Here is a 27485-nt window from a genome sequence, read left to right on the forward strand (position 1 = left end):
TCATCTGTGGTGTCAGCTTTAATTTGAAAGTCTCTGTTTCCAAATAAACAAGTAGACTAAATTGACAGAATCGCCAGGGGATATACGATATTTTCTGCATTACGTTGATTCGTATAAACATACGCATCATCTGAATCCGATATTCATCGTTTAGGTTATTTCTCAAAGGTTATCGTCCCGCCAAAAGCGAACTGCACAAATGACAATAGGTCAACCTCCAATATTGGCAACACTTTCCACTCTCCCGTATTTCATTATATTTACCATGTGCAAATGGCAGCCGCAGAATGAAATATGAAAGATCGACAAGTAATATTACATCTGAATGTTGCTAAAGCAGATTTGTGTCTCGCTACCGACACAAAATAATTTTCACATAATTTGCTATATAATAAGATTTATATATCTTATGTATTCTGTTTGAGTCAGTTGAAACTACAATGTAGTTGATATATTATTTTGTGGTTTGGCATGCAACGACAAATATCGTCGCTAAAATAGTGCAAAATTAAAATTCCTCAAGATTATAATAATCTATCACTAATTGAAGATACAGATGAGAATTCCCGGCTCGTAGTTTAACTGTTACGGCGGTAACTCGGCAAAGCTTCGTTACCGCCAGAACAAATACGCAAGACTACCAGTAGTAGATTATTTCTCTTGCATACCGTACTTAGCCAATTGAGCACAAATAAAGTAAAATGAAATACTTTTTTTGGAGTACTCTTTATTCCAGTAGCGTAATAGGACAACGGGCATGAATTAAACATCCGTGTACAGAAATGACGTCATGAACGTTTTATGACGCACAACAACGAAGCTCAGGTTTTCTTTTTATCATTTGTAGCGTAAGGTTATATTTTTCATTCAAATAACTTTTTTTTGAATTGAGAAAAAACTACAAGGAACAAAGAGCAATTAACAAGGTATTTGATTTGTACCGAAATTTTCACAAACTAATTATTATCAGTATACAGATCGTTAGTTGTCATTAACGCCACGAGTGTCATCTAGCATGGGGTGTCAGATGGGGTTTGTCGGAATGCGTAAAATCACCGAAACGCCAGTCCGGTGTGCAATACTGAGTATAGATTTCGTCAGTATTTTGGGCAGCATGTTACAAACATGTCGAAATTAAAGGGTTCTTTTTACTAAACATACATATAGAAAAGTAACGGTACCACACTTTTGCATTTTGGAGGGCGGATAAACAGCTGATCCAATAAAAAGAGGTTTGCTCAGTAAGAATTTATCAAACTGAATGCGTATTGAGAGCTTTATTCATGAAAAAAAAAATCCCACAATACCCATATGAATGGTTTTCGTTTCTTAGCAACTATCTTTCTTTTAGTGATCAGCTCGGCAAACTGACGCTATTATCTCAGCTGGTGTCTGCATAAACAAAGGCACATATTAGGCAATGCAAGCATACAACGTTAGAACCTCGCGTTCACAAATAACTTTTAAATAACGAAAGTGAAAGTAATGCATGTCAGGTGCATACATACATTTGGTTGCACATCACAACATTATTTTTAAAGTATAAAATATATCAAAGGATCAAAAATCACTGTCATCTTCAAATTAATATCCAATAGGTATAATTCAAAGCACAACCAGATTTCTTCTCTGAACATCTCAATTTGATTGCCTGACTAAAGCATTAATGTTTTTTTTTACATATATTCTTGTCATTTCGATTAAATGAATGAATAAAAATGAAAACTATCTGGCGAGGTACGGGGTCTGCAATATAAATGATGAGATAGTGGACATGACAAAACTCAGGATAAAATGAGCCGTGCCATGAGAAAACCAACATAGTGGGTATGCGACCAGCATGGATCCAGACCAGACTGCGCAGCCTGCGCAACCGCGCAGTCTGGTCAGGCTCCATGCTGTTCGCTTTTAAAGCCTATTGGAATTAGAGAAACTATTAGCGAACAGCATGGATCCTGACCAGACTGCGCGGATGCGCAGGCTGGTCTGGATCCATGCTGGTCGCAAACCCACTATGTTGCTTTTCTCATGGCGCGGCTCAAATAGACAAACCGCCCACGTTCCGTCCATGTAAATGTAATGGTAATGGGTTTGTAGTAATATTACTTAGCATCAGTGATGCTGAGTGTTGCTGAGTATTAAATCGGTCAGAAAATGTAATAAGTTTACAAATGTAAGTCATTGTTTTAAAACAGCAGGCACATAACTTACGTTAATAATTTCACAACAATAACTCTTCATATGTAATTACACTAATGGTATGTAGAGCTGCTTGAGAATCGCACTTTTTTGTTTCTACATTCGTGTTAATTTTCAATAGACGGGTAAGCAGCGGTATGAACGCGATGGTGTTATCGGTATTTTTCAACATGTTGGCCAAACATTGAAAACGTTCGATCGAAGAATAAATAAAGAAATTAAAATATTTCCAGTGACAGTAACTTCTTTCCATTCATTTCATGTGCATCTGAACTACTCCAATACAATTAAAATGTACGAAATGGAGTTTATTGTTGGCTTAATAACTATAAAGCCGGTAAGTTCATCAAAACGACGAGCCAATAAAACAACTGAATACTGTTATTAGATTTTTGTCAAAAAATTATGAAAAGGCATGCATGTATACAATATTTTACGGTAAATATAAAAAACGCACATCGCACTAGGTATTCTTATAGGCAAAAGTTGTATTGCTAAATATTAATGTCAACGAACTATTTGTAAACATGCTAAACATACACTGTAACTAATATAAGTTTATTTTCCAGATTGCCTCTGCTCCCTAGAACTAGATATTTACAGTTTTCAGTTCAAATTTGATCAATGGTTTACCGAACATTTCAAAGAGAAACAGGTGTATTTTGATGTGATATATCTATATGTTATTAGCTTTGTATCAAGAGAATATGCACGAGTTCTGCAGCAAAACTATTGCGTAACAACTGTAGAAGCTCATTATTATTCCTCTAAAGAGAACTAATCTTATTATTACATACGTATCTAACCATATATATATATATATATATATATATATATATATATATATATATATATATATATATAAAAGTTAAGCATAAATAAAACAAACTAGATCTATATTGGCGTCAATGAGAATTTTATTTTAACTTGACGACACACATTGAAATGACGCCACAAATGACGCCACACTCCCTACATGATCTGGAAAACATTCCGGCATTTCCGGTTCTATTGTTACTTAACGGAAAATAAAAACGAGTAGCCTGTATGCAATTAAAGTCAAAACCCCACACTTGTTTCCAAACATGGATTGAATATGATTGATATTTGGATGTTATTAACGCATATATCACACTAATTTGATGCACAAAGAATGATAAAAGCGAAAATATGGGACAAATTCCCTTTTGGAGCTGTAGTAAATAACTTAACGAAATTCATTTATTCTCGCTTTATTTTGCGGTTTGACATAAAGTATACCTATTCCATTCAGAGAACTGACCCCTGTTACCAGTTAACAAATGAAGTTTAAGTAAATAACCACCCACATTTTTTTATCAATTACGTTTGCTTGAATCTATTATTACTATGTGTCAGAATAATTTGTATATTTAATATATTGATAACGTAACACATAAGCACAGATAGTGCTTGACTCCCTTTTCATGTTGCCATTGCTATAATTTTTGTTGAATTGCTGTTATTAATAGAATTTGGGTCATTTATGGTTGATTTGGGTTCATTATATGGATAGCTGGGTCCCAGCTTCGCACATTATGTCATATACAAAAGTTAAAGGGAACCAGATATTTGATAGAGCAAGTACTCGTTGTAAAATGTTATGTTTAAATTTGGACCAATCAGAAACAAGTTCTAAAAATAGCACGTCTGCTGGGGTATAAATAGGTAGATGGATGACAGAGAGCTCATTCGGTATCCAGCGGTAGAAGAAGTCACATCGAGGATTCAACTAATAATTTATCCCAGTACCTTGAGAAGGAGACTACTGTAAAATCATTTAATTTCGTGGGCATGAAATTTCGTGGTTTTGGTCAAAACAGCAATTTCGTGGGGATATGAATTCGTTGATTTCAACTTTTGAACACAAAATGAATGGGAATTTTACTTGTTCGTTGGGACTAAATTTCGTGGATTGACTCAACCACGAAATCCACGAAAATTAGTCCCCCACGAATATTGATGATTTCACAGTATTGCAGTTACCCTTTCAGGGCGGATAAATTATTAAAAAGAAGACTTTGGAAGTTTTTAGACTAAAGAAGGGTAGCAGAATTTCGATAAGGTTTCGAGCTATAGGGCCAGCGCATCGGAGTTTTACCTTAAGGGTAGTTAAATGCTATAGACGATAGCATATATAGGCTGAGCATCGGGAATTTGAGACAGAGACCCAGAGTTTGGTAATCTACTGTGACAGTAGGAGAGTTCCAGCTTATAGACGGATCAGCATTATTGGCGAAGTACAGCCAAGGCATCGGGGATAATACCTATATGGTAGTTGAATGCTACATATGATAGCATATAGGCGCTGAGCATCCAGGAGTCAGGGCAATCTTATAGAGTTTGACAGGACAGAGGCCGATCATCTATGCGATAGGACTCGTATGTTGTTGATTCAAAGACATTGTCTGACAGGAACTTCAACAAAAAGACCAGTCAAGTATAGAGGCTCCAGCCTATAGGAGTTTGAGCTACATGGAAATCGTTAGTTTGAAATATTTATTGATTTGCCTGATCCCTGAAATTGTCTAGCTCATAATTAAAATCATTTACGAATCATTGGTACACGAATCATTTAGGCAAGGTAGCCAGAGGAAAATTCTATATCTGAGATACTTGGTCTTACTAGCTTTACGTTTTAACAAAGGACATTCTACATCGTTTGTCAGCTAGTCTAAGACATAGTCACCTTAGCGATTGGACCCAAACCATTGTTCAAGATACTAAAGGCGTAGGCACTTCCCTGGGTCATATAACCAGTATCCTGACACTATGTGAGTAACATTTTAGAAGGATTTTTACAAACATGTAACCGAATAAATGTATTCATACAACAAATAACAATACTAGACTTCTTCAACAGCCCTGCTGGTTTGAAAAAAACGTCTGTTAACTAGTTAGGTTAAATGTCTGTTGAGAACTTCGGGATTGAAAAAGAAACGCGTGTCTTTATTGTATTACAGATATTAAAAAATAACAATTACGTGCTCGCTAAATCATGTGTAATTAATCTATATGACAAATAGCCAGGAACAAATAATTTTCATACAAAAGGTTTTCGTTTCTTAGCAACTGTCTATCCACTCGACAGACTGACGTCATAATCTCGTCTATTGTCAGTATAAATAACGGTATATACGAGATAAGCCAATACAGGCCACGGCGTCTGCACATGTTTTAAATGGAGAGAAGATATTTCTATTGTTAGAAATTGTACAAATGAAAACGAAATGTAATTTGAAGAGAACATATGGGTATGTCTACAGCTGCACATCACTATCGATAGTAACGTTCATCAAAATAACTAGAAAAGTATTCGTATTCATCTATATTAATATTATGTTAGTCGAATAGTCGATATTTCATGTATAATAATACTTTCCGGGTAAGTAGTGCAAACTGCACAGACAAGTCTTAAATGGCGACCAATACACACATTTGCTTTGCTGAATTAAAAAGAAATTCAGGGAGGACCCCCGAGTTACACTAACATTACCTGTTTTCTACTTATAAAGGCTAGTTCGATGAATTGTATGAAATGAATTTTGAATGTATCATTTCGTTTAATTTCTCGGGAGGGGGTTCCTACCGGATTAGTTCAGATCATCTTGTCTGAAATGACTTTAAAATCACCATTTGTCTTTTAGAATTTCAAAATGTCTCGGTGTAACCACTGACTCACCAAATAACATAATTATGCAAATATTAAAAATGCTCAAAATTAAAGTTTACTTGTTAAGGACAAACTAAGTTTTAAAGACATTTTTCGTTTATCTTTAATATAAATTCATCATACCCTCCCCTATCAGATGCCAAAAACAATGAATTTAAAATTCCAAATATAAAACCTTGATTTCACGAATTTGCTAGATAAACAGTAAACGTCTGACATGGGTTTACAATAACACATTTCTGATAAGAACTTTAATCATGGTGTTTTCCAACCATAAGCTAAACATTGAATCTGAATAATGATTATGTGGTCATCCAAGGCTTTAGAGTTACTGCTTTGATGTAACCTGAATTATACGAGTGATTTTCACCAGGTAAATATAGTGGATTGTTGCACCTCAAAATGGTAGCAACGCATTTTGGTAGTCACTACCAAAATTCGGCCGAGTTTTGGTAGTCACTACCAGAATGCGCGACATTCAACGCAATTTGGTAGTTTACAAAAATGTAGTACCAAAATGCGTTGGATATGTACACATCAAACGCAAAACGGTATTAATAATAATCTCATGATTTACAAACTGAATATTTTGTGATGAATGGACAATATTATTTCAAAGAGAGTCATGATGGAACGTTTAGTCGCTCATCCGACCTTGACTTTTTGACCTTGAAAATATAACGACCCTAGATTCAGTCAAGCAGGACCACTGGGACACACGTGAGAGAGGTCAATGCAACTCTTTGACATACATCGGGAGATATTGAAGGAACTTGGCACAACTGGGCTGGTATTCATAAAGCGCCTAAGGAAAAATTTTCCCTAAGGGACTAACTAAAGGAAAAGTTCCAAAGTATTTTGTGGACAATCATCGAGATTCTTGGAATGTCTAACAATATTTTCACATACAGTCTGGCATAGTAATGAAGATTATCAATAAATCTTACAAAGTCTATACTTTTCTTTTGTGCTATGTTGTTCAGGAATTTTTACAAAGTTAAGGATTTTCCTAAGTTTTCTCCTTAGGAGCTTAATGAATACGGGCCCAGCTGTTCACCACAATTATTTGATGCGTCGTTCGCATGGCACTGGGACAGGTTTCACAAACGCCCATATGTAAATATAGACTGTTTGAGATTGAAATTCAGGAGATTTACGAGAAAAGGTCACATAAGACGGGTTGTATAATACCTTTAAAAGTATATACAAGGTAGTAGACATACAACCTTTATCCAGCAAAAATCTTTCGAATATTTCAATGTTGTTTAATATAGTGAAATACAATTAAATAATCCAACCTGGCAGTAAATCTAATTCTGAGGGTTACTGATTAATTTATTCACCGAGAGTTACCGAGGTCGGTCGAGTAAATATCAAGCACTCGTATTTTAGTATACCGGATATTTTCACCTGGTGCTGGAAAAACCTTTCTTAAACCCCGGGGTGTAGGTTTGCCGTTTGGCTGAATGCACAGATGTACGCTCCGAAATTGTTACATCTGTTTTAAAGTTGAGGTTCAGTGGCATATTTTGTTAAGAGTCTGTCCATTACTCGACTAAATACTATTTCATTTTACAGAATGCAGCATTTTCTTTAAAAAAATCTCGGTGGACTCCCCTCCAACAACACTAGCACATTAAAATAACAAAACAATACAATGTTATTTATTAGGAAGCGATGTTTGAGGCCCCTTTCACACGCCCAGGAATCTACATTTTGGTTGTTTTTATACGAAAACTATATCCCAGGAGGGAAACTCCGAACCCCCTCCCCCACCATTTTTATAGGAGACATTCCCACCTTTTATTCTCTCTCTCTTGTGCGTATTTGTATAAATGAGCACAGCCCCTGATGTAGAAAAAACTACCAAAATACGTTCCATTCCATGATCCTTAACACATCATATGTACCCTTGCAACGCATTTTGTCGCTACCAAAATTCGGTCGTTACCAAAATGCGTTATTACCATTTTGAGGCGTAACAGTGGATTTTGACTGGCTGTCTTGATCAAGAGGGCTTATTTTTTGTACGTAAGTGTGAACATGTTTGAACTGTTATCCAATAAATACATGAATTTGTAAACTGGAGTGGCCGAATGATAATCTTTAAGGATGTTTAGTCTTGGAGGAAGGAGGGGCCTTAAGATACAGTTCATAAAACATTTTCTTCTTTTTTCTCAGAATAGAAATTTCTCACCTTAATGCAGTGTAAGTCTTTGAAGCGATCCAATTCATTTATTTATGAAGGAAATTGCATAAAAATGAGCAGTCTCAAGTTTCTTTAAGTGGCGATCTATAAATGTGTATCACAGTTTTGTAATATATTAACTCAATTCTTGAATTATATCAGTTTTAACTTAGTTTGGAAGGAAACAGATACCCAAAACATCTATGTGTAACTATTTTTTCCGACGCTTTAGGGAAAATTTGTGAAGCACTTTGATAGTTTATTGACCTCCCGCACTGTAAACAAATATTTGGCTCATTTGAAGAATTAAAGAGAAGGAGAGATTTGAATCTTTTTGAAGACAACAATACAGTTTTGCATATTTTGTTATCTTTACAGAATCTTGATGCTTGAAATCTTATTTAAATGGTACCATGGATTAGCTTATTTTTTCTCCTTCATTCTGTTATGCTACATGGCATGATTTTTCTTTAGAAATGTGGAGAAAAGTCTTTAATGTGTCCTTAATCTAAGTTGGTACCCATATTTATGTACCTGCCTCTCTGAAATATTCTGCCTCAGAGTCGTTTCAAGTTTCGTTACGGCTATACTGCCTGTAATCATAAGAAACAATCTTGATGTAGCATAGAATTATATTACCTGTACTTATAAAATAGCAACATAAATATTATTTATTTGTTTCATTATTTCTGTACGTTTAAAAGTTTTGATGGTTTGATACAGAACTGAAAGATTGAAGGCTGTCCCTTGAAAAGTGCATACACACTTTCCAAACAGATATAGTACCACGCTGAGGCACTGCCTCTGTGAAGGAGGAATTTCGCATTGTTCGTTTTCGGAGTGACGAATTTGCCAATGAGCCTGTGAAGAAAACGCTTTTGTAAATATTCAGTGTTAAACCCACGCGTTTCAAGGCGTTAAAAGGTAGATGAGAAAATGTTCTGTATTACACGTAAATTGATACGAGTGAATATACTAGTGCACAGTATCAATGACGCTCGTATTACTTGTCATTTGACGGGCAACAAATCATCCGCAGAATAGTCTTATAGCCCGACAAAAAGACTGATAGTTCCAGAACTGGAAAAATAGTTGTTATAATTTTCTACGAGATTAATCTCAAATCACTAAAGCTCACGATGGAATTATAGAATAAAAGCCCATAGAACAACAGGTTTCCGTAGGCGGACTTTGTTACAATATTGGAAACGTCAAGAAAAATGTGACAGAGAAACAATGCTCTAATACTGCATGAGTTGCTTTGTGTTCAATCATGATATATGTGATCTGTATTTGAGATTTGTATGGCGATATACAATAGTGCTAACAGAGCGTTAATTGTCGTTTGGCAGTATCAGCAATTTGTCGTCTGCCGTGCATGGACGCTGGAAAGCAGTCACTGGTTAATGCTGTAGATATATCGATCGCCTTTGGTCATCGAGTCTTCTAAGCTACTATAATTTCACCATATGTCTGCCTCCAAAGCACACACAAACACGTGAACGGACGTACTGTTAAATGGATATGCTTGTAAATTATGAAAATGGAATGACAGTTAAAAGCTAGGTAAGAAGTTATATTGTAAATAGATTGAATTTATTGAATTTGCTAATCGAGATGTCGTGACTTGAGCAATAGTAAACAAATAACTACTCGATGTTATAGATAAAGTCATACAATTGACCTCATGATAAAGATAGGCCAAACAATGTACCATGTTTGATTAAAAAAATATCGTATGCATATAACAATATATGATATTTCTGCCATAGGAAGGGGGACTTTCTTATTATGTCATATAATATATATTAAATAATTGTAGAAATATTTATTTAGAAAAATAAAACTCTGAAGGAAAATAATTCCGGAACATATTTTTGCTCAGCAAGCGTAAATAGAAATAATATTCGATTCACTTTTATTTTCATTGATTTAAAGGGGAAAAATAAGAAATTACACTTTGAAAAAGGCGAAGAGTACATCTCTTAACATTTTTACCATTGTTATTCATTTATTTTACATCAGGTTTGGGGTTGGATGATTTAGCATATCATATTATTGTTGTTGTTGTTGTTGCCGCCCTCGTCATCTTAAGCTCATTTATTGTAGTATGGTATATAAGTTCCATTTCTTTAGTGACGTAATATCTAATAATAACTTTCAAAACAACAATTTAGATTTACATTAATTACGACGTATTATCTAATAATAACTTTCAAAACAACAATTTAGGTTTACATTAATTACGACGTATTAACTAATAACAGCTTTCAAAACAACTTTAAGTAATTTAGGTTTAGATTAATTGCGACGTATTACCTATTAATAACTTTGAAAAAAAAAACTATTAAGTTTTAAAGTCAAAAATAATGAGCCTATAAGAAATGTCTATTGTGACTCTCCGCTGCCCTTGTGGGTATCAAACGAGTAGGTAATACCAGAATCACAGTCATATATATACACATATATTAGATTTATTAACTTGAAATGATAATTATGCATTTTGTGATGTTAGCTTTGTTAAAACTTTGTTGATAGTTTACTTAGTATGAGGCTCAAACATGTTGATAAATATATGACATCATTGATTCATGCATACATGCGATTGAAATAACATATTTGACTTTACTTTGACTTGAATTTACATTGATTACCACGTATTACCTAATATTATATACCCTTCTCAAATGCGCTCATGCGATTGGTCGAAATAAGTGCACGGGCGGGTCCGCAAAAAGCGATATTGACCTGCAAAAGTGATAATGACTCTTGTGATATCACTTTTTCTTATATGTATGAAATATGTGCCAGTCAAATGAATGCATTTGAGAAGGGCATATAATATAACAATTATAGACGTATGTTTCGGTCAATATGTGTTTTTACGGACCTGCAAAAACACATATTGACCTCAACATAAGTCAATAACTGTACAATAACAGCTTTCAAAACAATTATAAAGGTATATATTAATTACGACGTATTACATAATAACAGTTTTCAAAACATTTATTTTGGTTTACATTAATTATGACGTATTACCTAATAATAACTTTCAAAAATAACTATTTAGGTCCACATAAATTACGACGTCTTACCTAATAACTGCTTTCAAAACAATTATTTTGATTTACATTAATTGCGACGTATTACCCAATAACAATTTTCAAAAAAAAACTATTTGGGTTTAAAACAATTATGACGTATTACCTAATGATAACTCTCAAAACATCTATTCAGGTTTACTTAAATTACGACGTATTAACCTAATAACTGCTTTCAAAACAACTATTTTGATTTACATTAATTACGATGTATTAACAAATAACAGCTTTCAAAACAACTATAAAGGTTTACATTAATTGCGACGTATTACCCAATAACAATTTTCAAAAAAAAAACTATTTAGGTTTAAATCAATTACGACGTATTTCCTAAAAACATCTTTCAAAACAATTATTTAGGTTTACACTAATTACAACGTATTACCTAATAACATCTTTCAAAGCAACTATTTAGATTTACATTAATTACGTCTTATCACCTTATAACAGCTTTCAAAAGAACTATTTGGGTTTACATTGATTACGACGTATTACATAATAACAACTTTCGAAGCAACTATTTATGTTTACATTAATTACGTCGTATTACCTAACAACAGCTTTAAAAATATATGCATCTCCGTTTGGTACTTTTTTAAACGGCTAAAGCAATATTTACGTTATGATTAGGATGTGTGTACTAAAATTTCATAATATTTTATCTATTTAACTTCCATACAGGGAGTAATTTGTGTTTGGTTTCACGCAACATTTTCAGCTCAATAAACTAGTTTGATTATCGGTTAATCGTGCCAGTTTAAATAAGCAGTACTGGCCACTTACTGCAGTTATTGATTTTGTCCTAAAAATATCAGTGATTTTAACATATTGCCTATTGCTGGCCAATTATCCACATTTCTATTCCATAAAGTCATTTGACATGCTCAATAATCCAAAACACGTGATACATTCTTCAAATCTTTAATTGATCAACACATCAACAGCAGTCACAGGTTTGTAAAATATTTTACTTATAACTGTACATTTGTGGAGCGTAATATGTGTAATGAATAATATTTGGAGAGCACATTTGCATACTTTAGCTTCAAGCCTCACATTTATCTTTCCGTGTGGAGAAAAAAATGCTTAAAAAAGAGCTTTCATTAGTACGCTCAATCAAACTGTCTAATCTCAAATTCAATATTCAAATCATATTCTAAATTTCAGAGAGAGCTCATTAACTAGAAATAAATATAAATGGTACAGCTTACATAAAAGAGGTACAGTTGTAACATATACTAGGCTACATCAGTTATAATGAAATTGTATACAAAGATCATTTTGAAGTAACCAAGCAAAATAATACCATACTCGGTTTGACTCAAGTCCGTTTACAAGACGTATTGAAATGTGCATTTAATGTCACTCCCCAAGCATATGCTAAAGTAAGACTATTACGCAGTGACATTGAATGATTTCGACAATCTCAAAAGAACCAAAGTATAGCAACAGCACTGAGTTTATTTAAACCAAATATCTAACACCAACTGAAACTAAGAAACTAATGAATCTCCCTTTTTTATTCTCCGCAAAAAGGCAATACCAATTTTCTAGTAAGATATTTTGTTTTCCTTTCGTAAAATGTCTTAAGATATCGACATTTATTTTAAGGCCGTATTAAAAAAAAAAACAACAACAAAGAAGCTTTAATGGAAAATCGAGGAGCCATATTTACGTCAATGCCACTCATTTGGGTATACTTTGGTGACTTGCAATGCTTACTCTGCTTTTTTCTAATAACCATAACTACAAACACCGATACAGCTACAGGTTCTTTATCGATCTATAATTATAGTTAATAAAAACATGTGCCAAGACATTCTTGAAAGTCAATATAATCTAGTCTGTTTATGTCTTTCATAACTACTTGAAATTTTGTAAGACGCGTGATGGAGCAAACGAAAATTGAACAGACATTACAATAGCATTATACTCGGTACATTTACAATTTATAAAAACAGTGTCTCAGTTTTTCTTTGCAGAACGAACGTTAGTTTTTTTCCAGCTGTACATGCAAAGACTATTTTCGTTTCTTTTTCATTTTTACAAAGCATTTTATAGTCGATCAGAAATCTAAAATGTAGACTAAGAACGTTGACAAATACGGATTCTGTTTTTTCTTAGACTTTACCTACAATAAGGGACTTCTGTAAAGGAATGAAAAGTAAAACAGACAATGTTGACTAAATGTTTCTTATGGTTTCTCCAGACCATATTTATTTTACGGTTGGCTACATTTCATTACCTCTGATAAATAAACTCAAATAGACTTTAGTCAAACTATATCTGCTTTTACTTGCTTAGGTAAAAGAAAGTCAAACACATTCGTTATGAAAACAGTAAGCAATTTGATTTCATCAGTTACGATATGTAAAACACATTATCCGATATATGTCTAGCTATGTTGTCACTAAATGTGTTAATTCTCCGATTGCCGTGAAATGACTTGCAGCCTATGTAGGTTATGTTACTGACTTAGATTAGAATAAGTATAGAGTCTGATTTCCAGTTGCGTATCACACGCCTACGCAATAATGCTGTTACGTAAAATGCTGTTACGAAAGGTTCTGCAAGCTTTTTTAACGACCAGATAGAAGTGAAGATATAACTACAATTTATCAACATTTTTTTTTTGGACCCTATTAAAAGTAAAATATCTTTTAACAAAATGAAATTTCTGTGATGATATTCATTGCATTCAATACGTGCACCGACTAGCTATACTTAAAAACATCCGTCACCAGTATAAGATAGATTGAATAACAAATGCTCTTCCGGACATTGTTTAGACTGGTTGGCAGTATAGATATAGTGTCCTTCCTGACAGCAAGTACCTATGTTTTTTATGCAAGGATGCAGAGGGACAAGAACCAAACTCTTTTCGAAGAAAAGCGTATATACATGTACTTATACAACAAATAATTCATATACAGTATTGCAAATGATTTTGTTGTTTAAAAGCATGGACACTGGAATGCAGTTTAGTTGGTATTTATCATGCGTGACACTTAAAATAATTTGAAATTTACTTTTGCATGGCAGTTGCCTCATTTAAAACACAGTATAATATTGTTTTATAAATGAGACTTTATTGATTATTGCGATCTCGTAGTGGTATCCCATAGAGGGCGCTAAGAGAAAATGGTAATTTGTCAAACACCCTAATGAAAGAAAAACAGGAACCGTAAATTGAGAAAACATTTCCAAGAGAAAATTCTAATTATTCTAATTATGTTGCATGTTATGAGACGAGGGTATTTTTTCTAACAGTAAAGTTAACAAAACACCATGTTGATTAGGTGTAGGTAGCGTAAATGTTATCAGATTTGGCAAAGAAATATAGCGCTAGAGAAGCATCACGACGAGACTGACTGTGCACCTCTCTTCGCAGATTTATTTTTGTACAGTTATGACCAAGATGTCAGGTTTAGTTTGTGCACTGAGACTGGAAGCTTTGCACCTAATGGAACCTGAATGATACATTTAATATAGAAAACCTGTATTTTTACGAAATTGCAAATCACATTTATAAAAAAAATGTACAACTTAACAAAGCTAAAATTTTTCAGATTTAGAAGCTTCATTTATGTACTTGCAATCCCCAAACAACGTAGTACGGGGTATACATGTATATATAAAAATTTCTCATTTTCTATCTACCATTGCCTATTATCTTTTCTAAGAGCATGCTTAAAATTGGAGGATTTCAATCGTATACACATTATAAAAAAGTTGCGTTAATACGGTTAGATTATCAGAAGACATAGAAGACCTATATTTGATGGTAGGAAGTGCGAACGTTTGAGAATTACAATACATCTTAAACTAGATCTTGAACAACCCGAGTACTATATCGATGTTGTTTTTTAAGAACGGAAAGTGAAATATACGGGAGTCATTCAATGCATAATGCATCCGTTGCGGTACAGTCTTAGATCTTAGATAATCGAATATCAATTAACTGTCCTTACAATGATCTAGCTGCAAGAGCACTCTATACAATTCGTCAACGATCTCTATTGCACTGAAACAAAGAATGCCTGTAAAGCCCGTCTGGTCCGTGATTTAAAATATCACCGTTAAAGCCCGGTCTCGATACATATTTTGTTTCAGACTGACAAGACAAAGTAAATGTAAGGTCTTATATAAATGAATCATATTATTAAATTGCAGTCAATGCCTATATACTATGATATATGACAAATGCTCTCTCATTTATGACACTAATTACTCTTACTGCCACTACAATAATTATTTTATGGGATACATTATCCATTTCTGCCGTTAAACTATTTCATTATAATGAATGTCTGGTTTTTCCAAACTCGCCCACCTAGACGAGTTTTTACCTAGCAACGGAAAAAAAATAAATGAATTTAAACTTTGATATTTTGAAATATGATGGCGGAGCTAAGCAGCGAGCTTGAAAATGCGCAGTTTTTGGATGAAGTACTGACTAGATTTCTTTAAACTAGTGCAATGCTAGCACACAAATATAGAAAAATCACGATGTCATTTGCAAAATGATAATACCATTACTGTCATGTCTAATTTCTCACTAGTAATGAGAATATCGCGACCGCCTACGTAGCAGATGCGTAGCACAAAAATTTCTTGAAGAAGTACTTTTTCATGGTGTTTGTTCATACCTTCTCCATGATTTTCTTTTGATCCACCTTGCATTAGATTTAGATTGATTCCATATATTCAGGTAGTTACATTATTTACAGAATGTTCCTCGGAGTAAGCCTATCTATTTTAATTAGATATTTGTAAAATCTGTTAGAAAATTGATTAAAGAGGATACAAAGCACCTTGTATAGCACAGTTCATGTTTGGCCATTGGCCCCATTACAGTTACCAGTAGTCACCACACACATATGTGATACTTCAAGGTGCTTTTCTCCTAAATCTTAAACGTAACGATCGGAGAGAGCGGATTTTTGCGTTCTCGTGCCATTAAAATTGAAGTTGTTGGTGCTCCGACTTCAAACAAGTTGAGGATAACACTGGTATATTGATACCGTGTTATGTTGTCAATTATGTAAGAGTTTATCCCAGCGGGGAAATATTTGATAAACATTATCACGTCTAAAGGAAGTGTGCGGCTGCCTGACAGAAACACGTTTAAGCCCCTTACCTTTCCAATGCGATACCTAAATTTTCAGCTTCCTTTATGTCCGTACGGTTTTACATGCTATGTATGTTGTCTTGGACATTGGTTGTGTTACTTCTTTATTCACTTTTAACGCTCACCCCTTTTTATCCCATCACATTTTTAGATTAATTCCCGATACATGCATGTAAAGTTAATTTATTCTAATTTTTAAACCCACTTTATTGTGTTACTTTTATTGGTATGTGTATAAGTAAGTTTTATACTATTACTTCTGTATAAGCATTTGTTAAAAATTGTTGTATGTTGTGAATATGTCGTTGTTTCTATGTATTAATCTTGTAACTGACTGCAACTCCTTAAAGGTACAAGGCTCTGTCATCTTAATGTAGGCATGGCTTTGCCCATTCCTCTTTCGGTAATCAACACCAAACTTATTACACCGTACGTACGTCTGGAACAGAAAACAGTGTCTTATATTTTTAGTTTTATACTTTGATTATTTTACTTTTTGTACGTTAAATATTTATGTGTTTAATGTTTGATATGCATAATTATAGTCAAACTTTTTACAAATGTCACCTAACAATAAGACAAAATATGGCCTTTGAACAAAAGTGACTTGTATTTTAAAGTATCCTTGCTCTATTATCTCAATGTAAGTTTCTTACAGGCTGACCTTTAGCAATATAAGAGCAATGGTCTTTCTTAAGAGGTGGCTGATTGCACAACATTGACTGTTTGTCCTATCAAAATACCGGTTGATCAGTATATGACTGTATATTGTGGTAAAGGTGTTTATAGTAGTGAACTGTTTCAGTCAATATTCATTGCTGCGTATCTTTAAGCTATTCTTCTAAGGAGGAGGTGAAGAAAACAACAACAACAACAACAATACCCTCTAAGTAGATACACCAACGTATTCGTCAACATATAACACTTCACGCCCCTAGGCGGGATAAAATGATGTTTGTTGTGTTTCATTCATGGTATATCTTAGTCCTTCCTCATCACTTAACTTGAAAGAATAATATAGAGCCCACATTCCTGATTAGACATTTATCAGAATAATGATAACATCTGAGATAAGTTTGAAACTCAGTCATTTCGGAAGAGCAACTACGTAATTCTAAATTTAAGCACAACCTTGTATATGCAATACATTTTATTCCATATACCGAAACTCAGAGGTCAATTTCGCATATGGGCATGATCAGTCAATATTTATGTCACTAAATACAACAATAAAAATCCTGCTCACACTACAAAGGCAGTGTATTTTCTCCAACATTCATGAAACCCCATCAGACTGTCTGTTTGCCTAGGGTCTATAACAAAGACACGAGTATCGTTATATCATCTCCTGTTCTATCAGTACTACGTATACTGCTTTGTTTAGCGCGGAGTTTTCTTTTTGCTGCATCTTGAAGCAACATTTGTACTTGTAGGTACTTGATTCACACAGTCTGCTATAATTCTCTACTACAGTTTCTGTTTGTGGGTAGCCTACTTTGTGAAGTACGGCTGTGATTGTGCACATAAAGTTTTCCAGTCTTACTTTTTATTTATGGTTGCAGTATGGTACTGACAAGTCGTGTGCGATTCGAATGATTTATCTAAAGAAGGGAATATCCGACATGATAAGAATAGCTCATGTCAACTCTCATTGTGGTAATGTGTCGAGATAATGTTCCTAAGAAATGATAAATGACAGTGAAATATTGAGTTGAAGGTGACGTTTCAATAATCTCCTCTGATTATGGATTCTGTCATTACTAAAAAAGTTTGAGTTATAGAAAGCAATATTGAGAATCTCTGCACATTATGTAATTTTTCAGTGCGTCCATTAGTCCGTCTCTTTTTCCATACAAAGGTCAAAAACAGTAGACTGGTTAATTGTAACAGTAAGTGAGATTTCTTCTTGAAGCTTTGGTAATAAATGGAACGTTACTGGAAGAAAATGCAGCTCCATTAACTTAGTTTCAATATAATAAATGTTTCAGAAAATATGACAAACGCCCCTTCCAGTAGGGAAGTTGCTGGGTAATAATCCTGTTAATATATTTGTTTATTGGTGTTGATGACATTATGAATTAAGGGAAAAAGTACATTCAATCATTTTAAATTTGAAAATATAAGGTAAAGAAAGTATGAAAAAGAAACTGACTACATAGCAACTGGGACGTTTTCTTTTGATGTTATTAGTAAGGCCTGCAGGCTGACATCTACTAGCTTACATGTACTTATATTTGTTTTTTGTTATGCGCAGATATTAAACAAAATAAAATGAAAAATAGTGAAGGAAAACTAAGGAATGAGATAAAAGAAAGAAATGAAAGAAAAAAATGCAACGAAAAGAAATATTTCTGAAGTACAATCATTTTCGGCAAGTATTCATTTTAAAAAATGGTAATCAATATATCTAATCTAGTAAAATTCATATAGCCACTCTTCGATGAGTCAAAATGTTATAAAAGTAAAACATGTTTAATAAGTATTCTTCACACCTTTTTTCCTTCTATATTTGCATAAACAGCAACCCGCATAGTTTCATTGAGTGAAACAAAATTCTCAAGTAAAGTCTTCTGCGCATGTTCGGGTATATGATCACTTAACCATATGGTGGTGGTGTTACTGATATCTGTCAAGTTCTCTGTCTCAAAATAAATATGTACACAAGGCATATTTTCAAACCGGGTCTGCTGGGAGCGTTGTTTATTGATCATTAGTTTGGTCCACATATATAAATACCCAGGCGGCCAGTTAGGAGTAATGAAGTGTCTTGCACAAATCTATGGTAACACGATAATTACCTAATGAAACGAAGCAATGCTTTTATCTAAAGATGTTGATAGGACATTGTATCAACAATGAAAATCAATGAAGGAAATCTGAGCTTATCTCTATATCTCTATTGTGAGCTGTTATCTATCATTGCGATCTAGCATTGCTAGCCCACAGAGGGCGCTGCGAGGCTTTGATTAAGCCCATAGATGGCGCTGTGAGAAATTTGAGTGCTGTATTTCATTATGCCAGTAGATGACGCTGGGAGACTTTTAGTGCCGTATAGACCAATGAATGCTACGGGACATTTTAAGTCATGGTAATCAAACATGCCAAAATTTTATCAGTAATAATATCCCTTAGCACTCACTTGCATTTGTAATATTTATGTATCCAAAATTACCCTAAAAGAGAGCAAAACGATTAAGATTAAAACAACAAAGGAAAAATAAAATACAATATCTATGACAATAGAAATTATGTTTGCGTTTTACATGGCAATTACCTTCCTAACCACCATGTTGAAAGTCAGTTATAATGTTCCATATATGGAATTATCGCAATTATCATTTCAGCTGTGAGTAGATAGCGATCAGAGTAGTCTATTGAAACCGATTAACCTAGCCTTCAGGTGACACTTCTACGCTTTGATTGTCATCTCGAACTTAGGTCATAGACACTATGATGCTTTGACTGCATTCTAAACGTTCTTCATTGAGCCCGTTCAAGGGTTTGATTCCATCCACAATCTTTCCAATAGATGGCACACGATGCCTTGATTGCTGTGTTTACTTCTCACCCCATCCCACAACCCCATCCTGCAAAAGGGAACATAGAAATAGCTTTGAATGCCATTGTTAACTTCGTCCATTGAACCCGTGGCGGGCTTTGATTGCCCACAAATGGCACTGCGATCCTTGATTGCCGTCTTCCCTTTGCCAATAGAGTGCGCTCTGCAAGGCAAGGGTTTGATTGCCGTCTTCCCTTTGCCAATAGAGTGCGCTCTGCAAGGCAAGGGTTTGATTGCCGTCTCAAACTGTGTTCATATATATCACTGCGATGCTTTACTTGCCGTCTTAAATTCTTTCATTGAGACCGCTACAAGACTTTAACGTTTGATTGCATTTTTGACTTCGCCCATTGAGGCCACCGTGAGGTTATATTGGCAATCTCCAACTAAGAATTAGCACTGCTATGTTTGATTATCATTTTAACGTTTCCTACAGAGGGCGCTGCGAGGCTTTGATTATCGACTGTACCATATCACATAGAAGCTTTGATGGCCGTCTCCGATTTAGCCTATAGAGGGTGCTGCAATGCTTTGATTGCCGTCTGAACATCACCATGCGAGGGTCCCTCGAGGCTTAAGGTGCCGTTTCTTATTTAAACCCCAGAGAGTGCTGCGGGTCTTCGAGTTCCAAATCTAGCTTTTCCACATAGTAACCGTCCTTAAATACTTCCTGTTAATAGAAATTTTACTCGATAATTTTCATGTATCGATAGTGTTTCAGTCTTAGCAATATTAAATAAAATATTGAATTAAAAGGCGCTATTCAATTTTTGTTATGGAGAAGATGTTTTATTTTCTGACTGAACACCTGGTGCAATATCTTCACGTGTGCCATAGCTTTAAGGGTTGGATCACGAGTGAAAAATATGTTAATCTTACAAAGCGTGATTCACGGAACTGCAATAGATCAAACTGGTTTATACACGTTTTAACCCAGATCTTAATATTCACTTGAAAAATGTAATAAAAGTCTATTTTTTACATTGTTTATTTAGATCAAGTTTAGTATGAATTGAGTAGCCAAAAATTTAAAGATATAACATCTGAGACCCCCAGTTCGTTCAGCCGTTGACATGCAAATAGAAATAATACGGGATCGCAATTTAATACTCATATGTCGTCAACTCATTGCAAAAAGTAATTAACTACATTGACACCATAAAGATACAATCATTCACTCTGTCGTGCCGAGTGAACTGTAAAGACAGGTTCTTAAATGTGTGTCTGTTAATATTTAATAGATCAATTCAAAGTCAAATATTAGATTTTTTATCAAACATAGCTTTGACTTCTGAAACATTCTTGCCTAACACAGTTAAGCAACATGTTCTGAGACGACGAAATGTTATTGCTGCAGTAACTTCAGTATAATACCAATAATTTGACCTCTCACCTCGTCTTAAAGTTATAAATATTTAGTAAATCCGTATGAAACTAATAAAATCACAGATACAGCGTGATAAATATAGAGGAACTGTGTGGGAGTAAGCATTAATTGATTTGTGTTTCACTTCCTCTAGGGTTAATTGTATATTAGTTACGGAAGAATGCCCCAGAACGGCGGTCAATTTGATCCTTGTCATTACATGCAAAATACAATAGTGACGGTTCAATATTAATTTGCTCATTAATGAAGATGCGAGATATATCATTCTTATACCGTTCATTTCATCTACGATATAGTTTTCCTCTATGTTTTTTCTCTATCTCATTTCTTACTTTTTCCTTATCTTTAAACAAAATGAAATTTCTGTGACAATATTCACTGCATTCTATTCGTGCAACAGCTGGCTGTACTTAAAAACATCCGACACCAATTTTTTTTAAGATAAAACGAATAACAAATGCTCTTCCTGAAAATGTTTAGACCATATATACTGGTTATCGGCATTGCTGGTAGCAAGTGCTCTTGTATCTTTTATGCAAGGATGCAGAGGGACCAGTATCAAACTCTTTTAGAGGAAATGGTCTATACATTGTACATAATATTATATAACAAAGATTTCATATACAATATTGCAAATGGTTTTATTGTTTAGAAGTATGGACACGGGAATACATTTTAGTTGGTATTTATCATGTGTGAAACTTGAAATAACATTAAATATACTTTACATGGCAGTTCACTTATTTAGATATACAGTATAATAATATTTTATAAATGAGATTTTATTGATTATAACGAACTCCTAGTGGTATCCCATAGAAGGCGCTCTGAGGCCATGATGATTTATCACACACTCACATGAAAGAAAAACATGAAGCTTTAATTGAGAAAGCATTTGCAAGAGAATATTCTTCTTGTTCTAATTATTTAGCATGTAATGAGACGAAGTTATATTTTTAAAAACAAATTGAACAAAAACACTATGTGGATCAGGTATTTGAAGCGTAAATGTTATCAGATTTGGCAATAAAATATACAGCCAGCCAAATAATCTTGATGGAAGCGAGACTGACTGTACACCTCTCATTGCAGATTTAATCTCGTACAATTATGTCTTTGTCTTAGTTTGACAACTGAGAATCGAAGCTTTGCAAGATACATCCGGGAACCTGGATGGTATATGTAATATAGAAAACCAATGTTTTCCAGAAATTGCGAAACACATTTTTCAAAATGAATTACAACTAACAAAGCTAATACATTTCAGATTTAGAGCGTCACTTATAGTCTTCCATGTAACAATTTCAGGGGGAATTTGAAAACTTCATTGTATAATAAATGAGGTGACTTCAACTAACGTTGATATTGTGAGCTACCCCATTCCCCGAGCACCGTTGTATTGGGCCTATATATCATAACATACTTCTTTTCTAAAAGCATACTCAAAATTGAAGGATCGTTTATATATTATAAAAATGTTGTGTTAGCAGACTAAGCTTACCACAAGCCACAGAAGGCCTTCGTTTAATTCTAGGAAGTGCGAACTTTTAAGGAATTACAACACAAAAATTCAGACACTTCTTTAAAATATATCTGGAACACCCCGTATTCGTTATCGTTTTTTTTTTTGTTTTTGTTTTTGTTTATAAAATATGGATTCCCGAAAATGAAATATACGAGATAAGAGTCATTCAATAATTAATTCATAATGCATCCATTGTGGTACATTTTGCAGTCGCCAATTAAGAGCATTTTTCACTTAGAAAAGGGAAAAGAATGAAATTAGAATTTGTAATTTTGAAATATGATGGCGTTACTAAGCAACAGCTAGAAATGCACACAGGATTTTTCGGATAAAATACTGCCTAAATTTTTTAAATCATCACAATGCTAACACACAAATATGGAAATCAAAATGCCGTTTGCAAAATAATAATACAATTGTTGTCATTTCTAATTTCTAACTAGCAATGAGGATACCACGACCGCCGATTCATTAGATTTAGATTGATTCCTTAAACTTATATTCATGTAGTTTCATTATTTATTGAATGCGACCTTCGTAGTAGGCCTATAAATGTTAATGAAATATTTGTAAAATATTTTAGTAAAATTATTAAAGTGGATACAATTCAAAAATAAAAAAGACAGTGCATGTTTGGTGACTGGCCCTATTACAGTTACCAGAAGCCGCAAAACACACTCCGCGTAAATCTATACAAAACTCCAAACGACAGAAAGGTGTGGATTTTTGTTTTGATACTTGCGCACTCGTACCGTTAGAAACTACGCTGCTCTTGCTTTTACTTAAACGAGTCATAATATGCATTAGTAAGTTGATACCTTAGGTATTTTTTACACTTAAATGTGAGGTTGCATTTAAACCTCTAGTTCACTTTATCTGTTACTTACCTTTCAGTTGCGTTCCCCAAATTGCTTTTTGTCTGTACCGTTTTATGTGCTATACTTCTTGCTTTGTGCTTTGTGCTTTGGTTGTGCTATGTTTTCATCTCTCTTTTTTGGTCCACCCCTCTTTAATTGAAAGCATCTTGTTGATGGGTACTTGATTCATTCAGTCTGTAATATTTCTTCATTACAGTTTCTGCTTGTTGGTAGCCTACTTTACAATGTATGACTCTGGTTGTGTTTACTAAGTTTTCCAGGGAGCTAACTTTTATTTTATTTACGGTTGCAGTATCGTACTTAGCCAGTCGAGTGCGTTTCTATTTTTTTTTTTGAGTGATTTATCTATAGAAAGGAATATCGAACATGATAAGAATAGCTCGCGACAGCAATTAATACTGTCATTTTATTAACGTGTCGGTGATGTTTCAATATCAGAAATGATAAATTGAGGTACAAAGGTGACATTTAAGTAGTCTATTCCACCATATCTTAAAAAGTACAAAATAGTTTCATGAAATAAGGAAGACAATATGACAATATGATGAAATGCGCATTATTTCATTTTTTTCTTAGCGTTCATCTATCCGTCTTTCTCTCCATCTAACGACCTTAAAAGGCAGTACATGAGACTACGTTATGAAACCTGGTTAATAAATGGTAGGTTATTAGGAGAATATACAGAAACATCGAAAAAAAGATGTGGTTCCTACGGCAGAAAATATCTTTAAACGTTTAGAAATAATAAAAAGGGTCCGCAGAATAACTCCTGCTAGCCTACATGTACCTTGTTATTTCCCTTGTAATGCGCGCATATTCTGTAAATTCGCATTCAACAAAATGAAATCAAAAGGAAAAGAACAAAAACCAGGAAAAGAAAGCTGAATGAGATAAAAGAAAGCAAAGATGTCATAGATGTGATGCATGATGTATTGACCCCATTATCTTAAACAGGAAATCATTATAACAGGCTGCGTGTAATTAATATTATATGTAGATCTTTATGATGAAGAGCAAAATGAAAGGCGTTCGACGCATCATTACGTAATCACGTCAGTATGCCCAGTCAGAAGAGGGTCTATGCAATAAGACAGAAAGTTCCTAATTGTAAATATACTTTAGACGAAAGTATTACTGAAGTACAATTATCCTTTGGCGAATATTCTGTTCATTAAAAAATAATCAATTTAAATTAAAAAGTTCCGATCAATACAATTAATCAAGTAAAATTTATATAGACACTCTTAGATAAGTCATATATTATGAAAATATATATAATATAAAAGCAATTTTTACGCATTTTTCCTTCCATTAAACAGCATATTCTTACAGAATTCTAAGAAACGGTCTTCCGCGTTTGTCTGGTTATAGTATATAGTCACCGAACTACATAAAAGGTGGTATTACTGATGAGAGTCATGGTAACATTTTGTTAAGGTCTCTTTCTCAAAATAAATTTGTGCACGAGCGGGTCCGCTGAAAGGTTTGTTTGCTGGTCATTAGTTTGACCCACATATGATATATAAATATCCAGGCAGTCAATTAGGAGTAACCTAGTGTCTTGCACAGATCTATGGAAACATGACAATTACCTAATTAAGCGTACCATTTCTTGTATCACATAGGACATTAATAAGACATTGTATCAACAATGAAAATCAATGAAGGAAACTGGGCTTATCTCTATTGTGAGTAGTTATCGATCATAGCGATCTAGCATTAATAGCCCATAGAGGGCGCTGTGAGGCTTTGAATGCTTTATATGATTAAGCCCGTAGATGGCACTGCGAGACTGTGTCACGGTAAATCTATCATGACAACATTCTGTCAATAATATCAGTTTAATTTGTTATATTAGTGTATCGATAATTTTCTAAAAATGAGAGCAAAACGATTAAGATTAAAACACAAAAGGAAGAATGAATCACAATGTCCGTGACACTAGAAATTAAGTCTGCGTTTTACATGGCAATTACTTTATTAAACGACACAATACATGTCCCTAACCACCATGTTGAAAGTCAGTTATATCGCTCTACATATGGCATTACCGCTATTATCATTGTCATTGATCATTACAATTTTATAGGAGTAGTCTATTGGTGCGGTTGAAAATATTTCATTACCATAGATGATGGATACTGCGGTGCTTTGATTGCTACCTTAACTTTGCCAGTGCGGCAGCTGCGAGGTTTTAATTGCTGTCTTTAATCTTGTTCATAGATGCCACTCCAATGCTCTGACACGTCTTTCCTAACCCTATTGCGGCCGTTGCGATGCTTTGGTTACCATCTCGAATTTAGGTCATATAGACGACGATGCTTTGATTGCCTTCTTAACTTTTGCCATTGAGGTTGCTGCGAGGGTTTGATTGCCATCTTCAACTTAGACAAAGACGGCATTTGCTGTCTTTACTTCCTACGTTGAGGATGCAGGGAAGTGCTTGCCGGCGTTAACATTGCTGCAAGGCTTTGATTGCCGTCAGTACCGTAACCCACAAATGGCACTGCGATCCATAACTGCCTTCTTAACATTGCCATTAGAGGGCACAGCAAGGCTTTGGTTTATATCTCTAACTTAGACAATAGATGGCACTGTAATGTTGATTGATTGCTCTCTCTCTCTCTAACGTAGCGCATAGATGGCTCTGCAAGTCTTGACTGCCATCTCTACCTTTGTCTATCGAAGCCACGAGGCTTTGCTGGTTGTCTCTAACTTTGCCAATAAATAGTACTGCGATGCTTGATTGCCGTCTTTACTTTGGTCATAGAGAGTCCTATGCATGTTTTATTGTCGCTTCTTACTTAGCTTCTTACTTAGCCCACAGATGACACTGCGATACTTTAATTATCGTATTAACTTTGTCCACTGAGACCGAGACGAGGCTTTTATGACCGTCTCTTAGATGAAACTGCGATGCTTCTTAAACCATAGAGGGTGCTGCTGTCCTCTGAGTACCGTATCCATCTTTGCCCGCAGAGCGATGCTTTGAGTGCTATATATATAACGTAGGTCGTGATTATTTCCTGTTGATAGGAATATACCGTGACAATTTTCATGAATTGATAGTGTTCCAGCTTTACACATGATAAATGAGAGTAAATTATTGAGTTGAAAAGTTGTTTTTCAGTTTATGATATAGAGGAGATGTGTTGTTTTCCAACTGAACACCTGGTGCAGCATTATCAAGAGTGGCGTAACTTTTATAATCTTGCATGTACAACGAACAAAGTTTCGTCTTATGTCTTGAATTTTAAATGGCTTTAATAACAGTTTTCTCAGTCTATAGCTCCGTGCCAGTTAAAAAATAAAGCTATATTTCTTGTGTCACGGTTATATGACAGTAATGCACTAAAACATGTAATAACCAAATTTGTTGTTTATAGAAGTAAACGAGAAAGTAAAGTAGAATGAAGCATCAAGAAATATTAAACATATATGAAATACAAACGGAGTACTAAAACATTGGAAAGTTTTTCTTTTAACGCCCAGATCGGGCAGTCCAGTTTACTCTTCATAAAATAATACAATATCACAGCAATACTTGTATATCGTCATCTCAGTGCATGAAAAAGTGGTTAATTGCATTTACACGATAAAGAAACAGTCTGCTATCTTTTTGCGCTGAAATGACTTACAGAGATGTTTCTATGTGAGCTGTTAATACCAAATTAGTTCAACGAAAACGGAAAGACACACGTCAAATGTAAGATTGATGTTTTCACATATTAGCTTTTTGCTACTGAAAAATCGAAAATTCTTTTTTCTTTGCCTGTTACAGACATTAAAATGATATTCAACCAACGTCTTCTATACTTGAATT

The 27485-nt window shown here is 34.3% G+C and overlaps 1 protein-coding gene across 3 annotated transcripts in view; it reads left to right on the plus strand.

The window, feature by feature from the left end:
- Positions 1-9341: 9341 nt before the first annotated feature.
- Positions 9342-27485, plus strand: part of LOC128556220 (synaptotagmin-6-like) — a 133908-nt gene continuing 115764 nt past the window's right edge. Inside the window, exon 1 of one of the 3 annotated variants that reach the window (XM_053540515.1) lies at positions 9342-9644. The gene's annotated coding sequence lies outside the window, so the exon portion shown is untranslated. The remainder of the gene's footprint in view (positions 9645-27485) is intronic. The other 2 variants (XM_053540510.1, XM_053540509.1) reach the window with 2 other exon arrangements.

The sequence above is a fragment of the Mercenaria mercenaria genome, chromosome 4 (genome assembly GCF_021730395.1).
Source record: "Mercenaria mercenaria strain notata chromosome 4, MADL_Memer_1, whole genome shotgun sequence".
Lineage (NCBI taxonomy): Eukaryota > Metazoa > Mollusca > Bivalvia > Venerida > Veneridae > Mercenaria > Mercenaria mercenaria.